Source organism: Penaeus vannamei, chromosome 10, assembly GCF_042767895.1.
Source record: "Penaeus vannamei isolate JL-2024 chromosome 10, ASM4276789v1, whole genome shotgun sequence".
In the NCBI taxonomy this organism is placed as follows: domain Eukaryota; kingdom Metazoa; phylum Arthropoda; class Malacostraca; order Decapoda; family Penaeidae; genus Penaeus; species Penaeus vannamei.
In genome coordinates this window covers 37,858,334-37,870,833 of record NC_091558.1, presented here as the reverse complement: position 1 = coordinate 37,870,833, position 12,500 = coordinate 37,858,334, and positions in this window count along the sequence as shown.

The window sequence follows — 12,500 nt, the reverse complement described above, 5'->3', positions numbered from 1 at the left end:
ATATATATATATATATATATATATATATATACATATATGTGTGTGTGTGTGTGTGTGTGTGTGTGTGTGTGTGTGTATGTATATATCTATATATATACATGTATATGTATATGTATATGTATATTTGCATATACACACACACACACACACACACACACACACACACACACACACACACACACACATATATATATATATATATATATATATATATATATATATATATATATATATATATATATATGTATGTGTGTGTGTGTGTGTGTGTGTGTGTGTGTGTATGTGTGTGTATGTGTGTGTGTATGTATATATGTAAATATATATATATATATGAAAATATATATATATGAAATATATATATGAAAATATATATATATATATATAAATAAAGAAATATATATATATATATATATATGTATATATGTATATATATTTGTATGTATATATAGATGTATATGTATATATATATATATATATATATATATATATATATATATATATATATATATATATATATATATATATATATATATATATTGTGGAGTGTGGTCTGCAGTCCAGAGGAGAGGGCGACACACTCCAGTTACACTCGCACTTAACTTTGTACGGCGCCAGGTTTTCCCCTGCGTGGGACTGCATTAGTCACCCCTGTGCCCGTTTTCTATTGCCCGCTTTTAATTGTTTTAATTACCACCTTCTGTTAATTTTTACTAGTTCTTTTTTTGTTTGATATATTTATTTTGTGTTTTAAGATTCTCGTTTTATCCCTGAGCCCTAATTTCAGTTTTATAATGAGTTAACTTATTTCGCGGTGTCAGTGAAATGACACGTCATTTTCTGCCAAGTCATTTTTTAAAAGTTTTATCTTAACTCTTCTGTCATTAGTCTTTAATACTTATTTTGTCGGTTTATATCATTCCCTTGTATTTTTATTTATTACTGGAGTCCTTTTTGTCTTTATGTATGTTTTAGTTTGATTTTTATTGATGTACGTATATTTTTCTTATTTGGTACTCTTATGGTGTTTTAGTTTGTTTTTATGTGTATATTTTAGTATCTTATGTTTTATCATGTATTCTGATTAAATTGGATTTTATTTGTGATTTTTTTCTGGAAATGATTCGTTTTTTTGTGACGTCACGAGTCTATGACTGCCCGCGCCCCATGACAATAAACAGTGTCAACTGGAATTCTGTGTGTTTTGGATTACCCTCTTCTCTGCTGAACATCACCAAAGGTTGTACCAGCCCATTCCTGTTACTTGCCTAGGTTTTATTTATGCTGGACGTTAATGTGTGTGAATCAATGAGGCATTGGTTACTTAAATATTACGTTTTCCAAGTATACCAGTATTCAGTAGCTGTCAAGTTGTCACGTTCCACATGTTTTTTCCCATAGCTGAGCCTCTTCAAGGATGTATTCCATTCACTGCTAAGTTCATTTGATTTTATTTATCTCTTTTAATGAAGGTTAAGTGAGTTTTATGTTTTAATCCAATGCCCATTATTTTATTGTATTTTACATCTTTTACGTGTCCTTTATCTGTGTTTTACGTCTTTCACTTCTGTTTTATTGCTTTTACTTCTGTTTTTTCTGTTTTATTGCTTTTACTTCTGCTTTTACTGTTTTATTGTTTTTACTTCTGTTTTTAGTCTTTCATTTCTTACTGAATATTTTCTTTTACGATTTCAGTTACGTTTTAGTACTATTTTTAACTACTACTTACCTGTTTTCGTTTTATTTCTGCTTTTATCCAATTCCTGTTATGATTTCAGTTAAGTTTTAGTCTTGCTTTTAACTATTACTTACCTGCATTCGTATTTTAGACCTGTTTTATTCCTGCTTTTACTCGTTCTTACTGCTTTTATTTGCCTTACTCGTGTTTTACTTAGTTATTTTCGTGCTACTCCCTCTGCTTCTACTTCTACTGCTACGCCCTCTGCTTCTACTTCTACTGCTACTCCCTCTGCTTCTACTTCTACTGCTACTCCCTCTGCTTCTACTTCTACTGCTACTCCCTCTGCTTCTACTTCTACTGCTACTCCCTCTGCTTCTACTTCTACTGCTACTCCCTCTGCTTCTACTTCTGCTGCTACTCCCTCTGCTTCTACTTCTACTACTACTCCCTCTGCTTCTACTTCTACTGCTACTCCCTTTGCTTCTATTTCTACTGCTACTCCCTCTGCTTCTACTTCTACTGCTACTCCCTCTGCTTCTACTTCTACTGCTACTCCCTCTGCTTCTACTTCTACTGCTACTCCCTCTGCTTCTACTGCTACTCCCTCTGCTTCTACTTCTACTGCTACTCCCTCTGCTTCTACTTCTACTGCTACTCCCTCTGCTTCTACTTCTACTGCTACTCCCTCTGCTTCTACTTCTACTGCTACTCCCTCTGCTTCTACTTCTACTGCTACTCCCTCTGCCTATACTTCTACTGCTACTCCCTCTGCTTCTACTTCTACTGCTACTCCCTCTGCTTCTACTTCTACTGCTACTCCCTCTGCTTCTACTTCTACTGCTACTCCCTCTGCTTCTACTTCTACTGCTACTCCCTCTGCCTCTACTTCTACTGCTACTCCCTCTGCTTCTACTTCTACTGCTACTCCCTCTGCTTCTACTTCTACTGCTACTCCCTCTGCTTCTACTTCTACTGCTACTCCCTCTGCCTCTACTTCTACTGCTACTCCCTCTGCTTCTACTTCTACTGCTACTCCCTCTGCTTCTACTTCTACTGCTACTCCCTCTGCTTCTACTTCTACTGCTACTCCCTCTGCTTCTACTTCTACTGCTACTCCCTCTGCTTCTACTTCTACTGCTACTCCCTCTGCTTCTACTTCTACTGCTACTCCCTCTGCTTCTACTTCTACTGCTACTCCCTCTGCTTCTACTTCTACTGCTACTCCCTCTGCTTCTACTTCTACTGCTACTCCCTCTGCTTCTACTTCTACTGCTACTCCCTCTGCTTCTACTTCTACTGCTACTCCCTCTGCTTCTACTTCTACTGCTACTCCCTCTGCCTCTACTTCTACTGCTACTCCCTCTGCTTCTACTTCTACTGCTACTCCCTCTGCTTCTACTTCTACTGCTACTCCCTCTGCTTCTACTTCTACTGCTACTCCCTCTGCTTCTACTTCTACTGCTACTCCCTCTGCCTCTACTTCTACTGCTACTCCCTCTGCCTCTACTTCTACTGCTACTCCCTCTTCGCCTGTGACTGCTTCTGTTTGTACTTCGCTATCCTCTTTCTCCGTCTATTTTACGGTATATGAATGGAAAGGACTATTTTATTGTTTTAAAAGCATTGCCCGTTTAATAGTATATGTGGAAGCAATAGTCAATCTATTTCCACATAATCTGGAAGTTTATCCATGGCTTTCTTTTAGCTTCCAGTCTTTGTCTGTTTGTTTGTTTGTTTTTTCACGAGGAGTGAACGGGACCCCCTTTGTTCCTTCCTGCTTGGTCTCTGAGCCTCTCCTGCCTCACAGGAGTGTTTCGGGCTCCTCCTTCACAGATGACATCTGGCCATAAGCTGGATGTGAATCTTACAATATATATATATATATATATATATATATATATATATATATATATATATATATATATATAATGTATTTATATTTCATGACGTTGTGAACTACAATGACAACAAACCTTTCAAAATATATAGGTAATTAACAAGCTACTCTAAAAAGGAAATCATTCTTCTCTCCTATGAAATCGTGTTTCTTATCTAAAGTAGGCAAAGTGGAACGAAGATAACACTAAGCAAGATAATAAAAACAAAATTTGCTTCTTTTTTTGCCTCTTTCCTTCCTTCCACCTTTCCTACTCCGTCTTGATTTTTATTTCTTTCTCTTCATCACTTGTTCGTCCTCTTCTTCCTCCTCCCAGTCTTTGCTTTTCATATTAATAATATGACAACAAACTTGTGAAAACGCGCATAAACACTAACAAACAACCAAGCAAATCAAAAAATCCAAAATCAAACATAATTTCTTTATGCTCCTTCTTATTGTAAACACCGGGGAAAGAAAAAGAAAAGTAGACATATGTATGGAACGGAAGGTAAATAGATAGAAACACACACACACACACAAAAAGTCTTTAGTGTCTAGTATCCGTCGGGGATCGAACCCGAGTCTGTCCCGTAGGAGGCGACCGCGCTTACCACTGCATATTGCATATATTGCAAGAGATGATTTTACTAGAATTAAATTGTAGCTTTTACGAGAACTCATATTACACTTATGTATGTTGCGCGCGCGCGCGTGTGTGTGTGCTTTCAGTAAAAGAGTAAGATGTATTAAACATTATTGTATGCCTACCATTCCACTAAATTATATCCAGTAGTAGAAGAATGAAAAGAAGTTACCAGCCTCTTTTAAATACCTCTTTTCTTGGCTCCTTCAAATAACTACTTTCCGAAAATATTCAGTTAAAAGAAAATCTACCTATCTTCCTTCTTATCTCGACTAAGTATTGATTAAGATTAAGAGAGAAATATATATATATATATTAGTTTTTTTGTACCTATTTCGTTGGCATGACCTCTGCTGTTACCATTATCATTATCAATACTCTCCACAGACCTCCAAATCGACAATACCATTAAAAATGTATTTCAAAATTACTAGTGAGCCATGTAGTTTATTTACAGGTGTTACCACTCTTGTTTATAGTTTTACATTTATTTGTCGAAATTTGTGGATAAAGTAGTCAGCAGTAATAAGTTACTAATAAATCCCTCGATCAGAAATAATACATATCTCTTCATTACATATCTATCAAAGTTATTTAATTGTATCTATTCACCCCGTTTGCACTTTAAATAAATCTATTACACTATTCATCTCACTGATTTTATACTCTCATGAGTCTATATAACTGCATTCGTTCATCTCATGCCTATTCCTCGACAACCATCCATTAGATGAGTGTTGGACAACTATGTGCTGATATCTATTATACAAAAGATAATTTCTCTAATACAAAAGGCATTTCTCAACTCGCTACTTTCTCTTTGTCACCATTTAGTGGCATCCTCTTCAATATTGGTCCCACTTTAGGGAAGTTCAGCTTTGTTCTCGTGATAAGCTAAATATCCAAGGCAATGCGTTCAAATGTTTCGTTAGGGTGAGAAAATTCCTTCCTTTTGATGTAGGGTCGTATGCATTCTCGAAGCCAGTTCTTATAAGTTGTATGTCCCGATCAAGTGGCTGAATAAGGGTCATTGGTGCTTAATCCTACTCAGATATCTTTCAGCTCATGTTTATAACTTGCATAGCATGACGTAACCGAAAACGAGAATAGTATTAATCTTATTTAGTGATGGCCTTCAGCTGAACGTAAACTACATCTAAATGATTTGAAAGACAGTCAACTATGAGAAGGAAATATTTACCCTTCTTTTGTTTCAGCCCCTATTAATGATATTGGTAATGATAATAATAACAACAATAATCATAACCGCAATGACAATTAAGGACATAATGGCAACATAAGGACAAAAACGTACAATTAGTAATAAGCTCAGAAAAAGGAAATAGGTTCTAAGTACGTTTGATAATCCTATATGGAAGGATGTCAACTGAATCCTTTTCTCCGGGATTTTTTATTTATTTAACGTTAATGCTCAGTCGAGAGAAAGAAAATGGACCCTAGTATATTGAAGACATAATCTCCTTTACCAGTGCATGTAAGTATTTTATAGTGTAAAGCAGGGGTTGGCAACCTTTTGAGCATAGTGTGCCAGTTTATAACTAATGCCTTCTTATTAATAACCTTGTGTGCCAGTTTTTCAGCCCTGTATACCAAAATGAATGTAATATTTTGTACCATTTAGTATTCTTTGTCACAAGAAATACATGTTTTATAATTTTACATTTATACTCACCATATTAATATCTGGACACACTGAGCTTCAAACCCTCAGAGTGATCCGTTGCAATCCTACTGCGATGGGGGCTGAGGGTATGCTGCATGTATGGAAACTTCTGGCTCGCATTGGTAAGTAGATCCAAATGCTGATGGTAAAGCCAAGACTAGTTTCTTCATGCAACTGTGTTCATCAGACAGTGGTGTTCGGGAACTTAATATGGAGGGTGCATGATCATTCGCAGTAGTTTCCAATATTTCTCGATTTTTAAATTTAGCTGACATAATGATAAGACTCTCTCTCTCTCTCTCATAATATTTTGCTGTTTAACTTTTTTCTTTGTCCTCTACATCACATAGCGTGCCATAGATAAGCGCTCTCCGTGCCAAGTATGGCACTCGTGCCAGACGTTGCCGATCTCTGAAAGGACTTCAAAAGGTATAAATCGACTAAACGTAAAGGTAAACTTCGTGTCTGCAGCTTGGCTAACGTGGCATTTCATTACGCAAACCACGAACGAATATTAAAAAGAATATACATATTCATAATTGCTTAGTCATGAGATTGTCTTTTTGCAAGCATAATCCATGTTAAATTAGTATTTGCTCATAAAAGAGAAGCTAAATATTTACAAAATAATATGTCTCATTAAACATATTTCACTTTGATGAACATTTTTTTTCTGTTGCTATTACTATTTCTCTCGTAGATGTTTATTGCGTCTTAGCATATGGAGAGAGAGAGAGAGAGAGAGAGAGAGAGAGAGAGAGAGAGAGAGAGAGAGAGAGAGAGAGAGAGAGAGAGAGAGATACAGAGAGAGAGAGAGAGAGAGAGAGAGAGAGAGAGAGAGAAGAGGGAAGGAGATCAGCGATCACTGTTACCATTTGACCTTGAAATATTATATGAATACTAATTTGCTAATTATACAAAGGATAATGCCATGGGTGTCACAATCTCACGAGTAAATGCACACAGACATAGCATTTTGTTTTCCTTAGAAGCGAATACATGCAATTTATCCCTGATAGTTCCAGTACTTCTGTGCCATTAGGATCATCTAGCAAGTTCTATATTTCTTGAGTTTTCTAAACATTAATTTTATCATTATTATTATCATCAATAATACCATAATTTTTGGTTATTACTGTTGGCATTATTATTACTATCATTATTGTTATTATCATAATCACTATTCTTATTGTGATCATACATTTAGCCTCTTTTTCTTCTCTTTTCTTTTTTATATCTTCCTCTTCTTCTGATTATGATCATGTTGTTATTATCATCATCCTCTTCACCATTTTATTCGCAATTTAAGTACAGGTAAAATGTTTCTCGTCACAACGGCAGATACAGATATTTGCAATGTGAAGTTCTTCCGAAACGCTGTTCATTGCTGATGCTTTCGCCAGAGGAAGCCACGGCATTATCAAAGCCAAAAGCCAATGCATATTTTCTCTGCGATTGTCACGAGGCGGCACTGGTGCGACGAAGGAAATAAGAAAAGGGAGGGAAAAGAAAATATGGCAATGGGAGCAACAAAGAATGAGGGATACATCGAGAGTGATGCAGGAAAGTGAGAGGAAAAGATAGAATCAGAGATACAGGTGAATCGAGAAGAAATCATTTGGTGACGATTGTAAAGTCTGTAAACCAACTTTATTGGCTGTCAGTTAATATTACTAATTTCACAGCATTGATGATAGTTTTTAATATCGTCAACAGAACTAGGAATTTTGTCAACAAGCAGAAAACAACATATGAAGAAAGTTTATGATTAGAAATTTGTTTAGATCAAATGCACAACAAACGATGGCAGTTTAAATGAAAATATAGACTGCTCTTACAGCGTACAAATCTGAGACAGTTTCAACAGTTTTTTTGATACCTTTATCTTGGAGAGATTCCGACTTTCACTTGGTAATAACACGCATGCGCAGACAATCCACGGAATCAAACGACGCATTTTTTTTTCTTTTTTTTTTACCTCACAATCTTAAGTGTTATTTACTATCCTCTGAGTTGGCAGGAAGAAAAAAGGCTCTAAAGCATAATCATTTGATTCTTGATCACTGACAGCTGTGATGCGCAAATAAAGTGCTATGCGATGGCATCCTAATAATATTCTCTGCGCAGGTTACATTCTCCATAATTGGGTTTAATTCCCTATTGGTAAATTTCGCCTATTATTGTGTCATCCCTTGCACATCTATTTACTTATTTAATAAATGCGATGTAGAAAAAGGACTAAGCGGGGACAGGAAGGGTGGATGAGGTGTCTCGTCTCTTGTTATTTCTTTGCTGTTGTATCGTTATTACCAGTATGTTGTGTTCTCTGTGCTTTACATTCTTGTTAATGTGCAGTTTAACATTCGGGCAAAATACCCATTCAGCGTAAACGTAACCTGAACAATGAAAAGAGGAAAGTGGGAATGTTGAAGGTAGAGAGAAAGAATGACAAGGAAGAAATCAAATAAAGCGAAAGAGAATCTGCAGATTAATCGCCGTTTCTCTGGATCTGTGATGCAGAATGAATTGATTTTTCTTATCTATTTTTCTAAGATTAGAGTATGGAAGACAAATATAGAAGTTTCTCGAGCAAATGGATAGCATATTAAACCAATGACATCAGCAAAATGATTACCTCTATTTTACGTGATTAGAACCGCCATCCTCTATAGATTGTAAGATGCGGCTTACCATTGTTTCTCTTTGTAGAAATAATTATTCATCATTGGTTAAAAAAGGAAAATAAAGCTCACACAATAACATCAAACAATAATGTTTTAAATAAGTAGGAACTATTTTCAATATGCTTTAAGATATCATTCAATCATCATTCTCAATCCTCCACAAGCAACGGTGGTGCACTGGTAAGGCGCGTGACTTTCACTCGGAGGTCCTGCGTTCGGTTCCCGTCATGCCAAGTGAACGAGGTGGTTTCACGCAGGTACCCCGTTGCCCTGACGTTTTACTTGTTTCTTTTAGATTTTTGTTTTATTGGGTATACGATTCTCAAAATAGGACATAAAGCGTTTTAAAAATCAGGTTTGCAATATTATGCAATTTAAATACCATTCGTAGACGATCAGGCTTACGCCAGAATTTAGGAATTAGGAAAAAAATATCTTGCAAATCTCTTGTGCTGCTTTTGGTGACTATTGTAAATAAAGTTCGTAAACCAGCTTTGTATTCTGACAGCTTATATTACTAATTTCATATCAATGACCAAAGTTTCTCGTCTAGTCTATTTGGCGTCTCTCTCTCTCTCTCTCTCTCTCTCTCTCTCTCTCTCTCTCTCTCTCTCTCTCTCTCTCTCTCTCTCTCGTGCCTATCCCTAAAATATCGAGTAGTAGTACAGATTCTTATTTCTGAACATCAGTGGAAATCAGCTTTAATCTTTGAACCGTTTTGTAGATTTAACCCTTATGAACGATCGTCTTAAAAGTTGTTTCAGAGAACATTCCATGTCAACGATAAACATTCATTTCACAATCCTTGGTGTACATTCGAATTCCTGTTAGATGAAATCTTGTTTTTATCATAAATTTCATATAATTTTCTATTGAAGTAACAGTTTATACCCAACCGCAGTACGTTTTCAAAAACATATTTAAATCAATATACAACTTGTGTAAGTCGCCATGAAATTACATGCTTTCTCAGTAATGTGTATGTTTAAAAGAATACTCGTTTTAAGAATCTTCGAATGAATTATATATCAAATAGTATCAATATAAAAAATGTATAACTGATAAAAAAGTTTCATGGGAAGAGATGATAAAATGAAATTTGGACAAGAAACCTTCATCTTCAGTTCATCTCACACGGTACAAACCGAATATAAGATGAAATGTAACGAATTATATCTCATACGACACAAAACAGAAGATATATGCTTAGCACAGGATCCAGCTGTCACAGTGCAACAGTAGTAGTATTTCACACCTTGGTAGCTGTACTGTCTGGTTTGTCTACTTTGTATTTGTATGCAATTGCGGACCAAAATAGCACTCATATATTTCATGACACTGTGAACTACAGTAACAAAAAACCTTTCAAAATATATAGATAATTATTAGCTACGGTAAAAAGATCATTCTTCTCTCTCTCTAAGCAAAGTGGATAACACTAAGCAGGATAAAACAAATTTTGCTTCTTTTGCCTCTTTCCTTCCTTCCACCTTTCCTACTCCATCTTCGTTTTTATTCCTTTGTCTTCATCACTTGTTCGTCCTCTTCTTCCTCCTCTCAGTCTTTGCTTCTCTTATTACCAATATGACAGCAAACTCGTGAACACGCGCATAAACACTAACAGACAACCAAAAAAAGAAAAAAAGAAAAAAAAATTAACTCTTAATTCCTTCATACTCCTTCGCCCTGAAAACACCGCAGAAAGAGACAGAAACAAAAGTAAAAATAGAAATGGAACGGTAGGTAAGTAGATAGAGATGCAAACTAAAATTCATACAAAAAGTATATTTTTCTTGTATCCGTCGGGGATTGAACCCGAGTCTGTCGCGTAGGAGGCGACTGTGCTAACCACTACACAACAGATACATATATGATATATGTTGATTTTACAAGAATTATTTTGTAGCTTTCACGAGAATCCGTATTACACATATGTTATATTATACACACATGTGTGTGAGTGTGTGCTTTCACAAAAAGAGTAAGATGTCATATATTAAACCTTGTTAGATACCTACCATTGCACTGAAATATATCCAGTCTTAGAAAAATCAAATAGCCCACTGTTGTTACTATTATCGTTATTATCAATACTTTCCACAGATCTCTATCGACATTACCATTAGGATACCTATTTCGGAATTAGCAATGAGCCATATAGTTTATTTACAAGTATTCCTCTCTTGTTTGCAAGTCTACTTTTATTTGTCGAAATTTGTGGTTAAAGGAGTCAGCAGTGATAGGTTAATATATTCCTCGATCACAAATAATACAATTTATCTCCATTACATATCTATTAAAGATATATATTTTCATTCGTTCACTGATTTCATATCCTCACGAGTCTATATAACTGCATTCGTTCATCTCATGCCTATTCCTCGACAACCATCCATTAGATGAGTGTTGGACAACTGTGCTGATATCTATTATACAAAAGTCAAGATATCTACGCCAGTGAATCCTACTCAATATGTCCCTTCAATTTTACATCTAAATGATTTGGAAAGAACATCCAAGTGAGAGAAGAACAGGAAAGATTTCCCCTTCTTTGATTTAAACCCCTAGTAATCATAATCGGTAATGATGATAATAACAGCAGTGATAATCATTACGGCAGCAGCAATTAAAGTCATAATGAAAACAGTAGAAAACGTATAATTGGTAATTAACGACATAGTTCACGAAAAGGAAATAGGTCTTAAATACCTTTGCTAATCTTATAATGAAGTAAATCAAATGAATCCTTTGTTGTTAAACATTTTCTCCCGTTTTTTTTTCTTCTGCTCAGCCGAGAGAGAGAAAAGATTTTTGAAGTCATAATCTTTGCCAATGCATGTGAATATTTTATAGTGTAAAGGATCAAAAACTGACAGCAGTAGTAATTAGAGAAAATAGTTCATCATCAGGTATGTCTTATTAGGACATAATATAAGAAATTGAGAGAAAAATATATGCCAAATATAACATGTCTTGTGGTAGAGGGATTTATTAATAACTTGTTACTGAAGACTGAACATCAAGTTTGTATAGATAAAAGTAGACTCGTAAACTAAAAATATTGTTTACAGGCCCTTTTGAAATACATAATGGACACATTAATATAAAAATAATGACAGCAGTACGATTGAGAACGCAATGAAGACAAGAATTATAATGAGTATTGTTGCATAATGATGGGAACTAATGATAACATAACTAATCTTGTTCTTAAATACAGGAATTGTTAATTACAACTACCAATGACGGGGAAATTTGAAAGAACTTCAGTGAGGTATAAATCGCCTAAAGGTAAAGGTAAACTACGTGTCTGCATCTTGGCTAACGTGGTTTTCATTAAGCAAACCACGTAAGTATCTTTATGAAAGTGTATATTGGTAATAATTAGCTACTGTATAAAAAGAGATCATTCTTCTCTCCTGTGAATTCGCATTTCTTATCTAAAGAAGGCAAAGTGGAACGAAGATAACACTAAGCAAGATAATAAAACAGAAATTGTTTCTTTTGCCTCTTTCCTTCCTTCCACCTTTCCTACTCCGTCTTGATTTTTATTTCTTTCTCTTGATCACTAGTTCGTCCTCTCTTCCTCCTCCCAGTCTTTGCTTTTCATATTAAAAATATGAAAATAAACTTGTGAAAACGCGCACAAACACTAACAAACAACCAAGCAAATCAAAAAATCCAAAATCACACCTAATTTCTTCATACTCCTTCGTATTGTAAACACCAGAGAAAGAGGCAGAAACAAAAGTAGTAATATAAATGGAACGGAAGATAAATAGATAAGACATACAAAGTTTCATGGTTGGTAGCATCATTTTAATTTCTTAAGACTGAACACATTCAGTGCAATTGTAGGCATGCAATAAGGTTTAATATGACATTTTACTCTTGGTGAAAGCGCGCGCACGCACACAGACACACACGACACG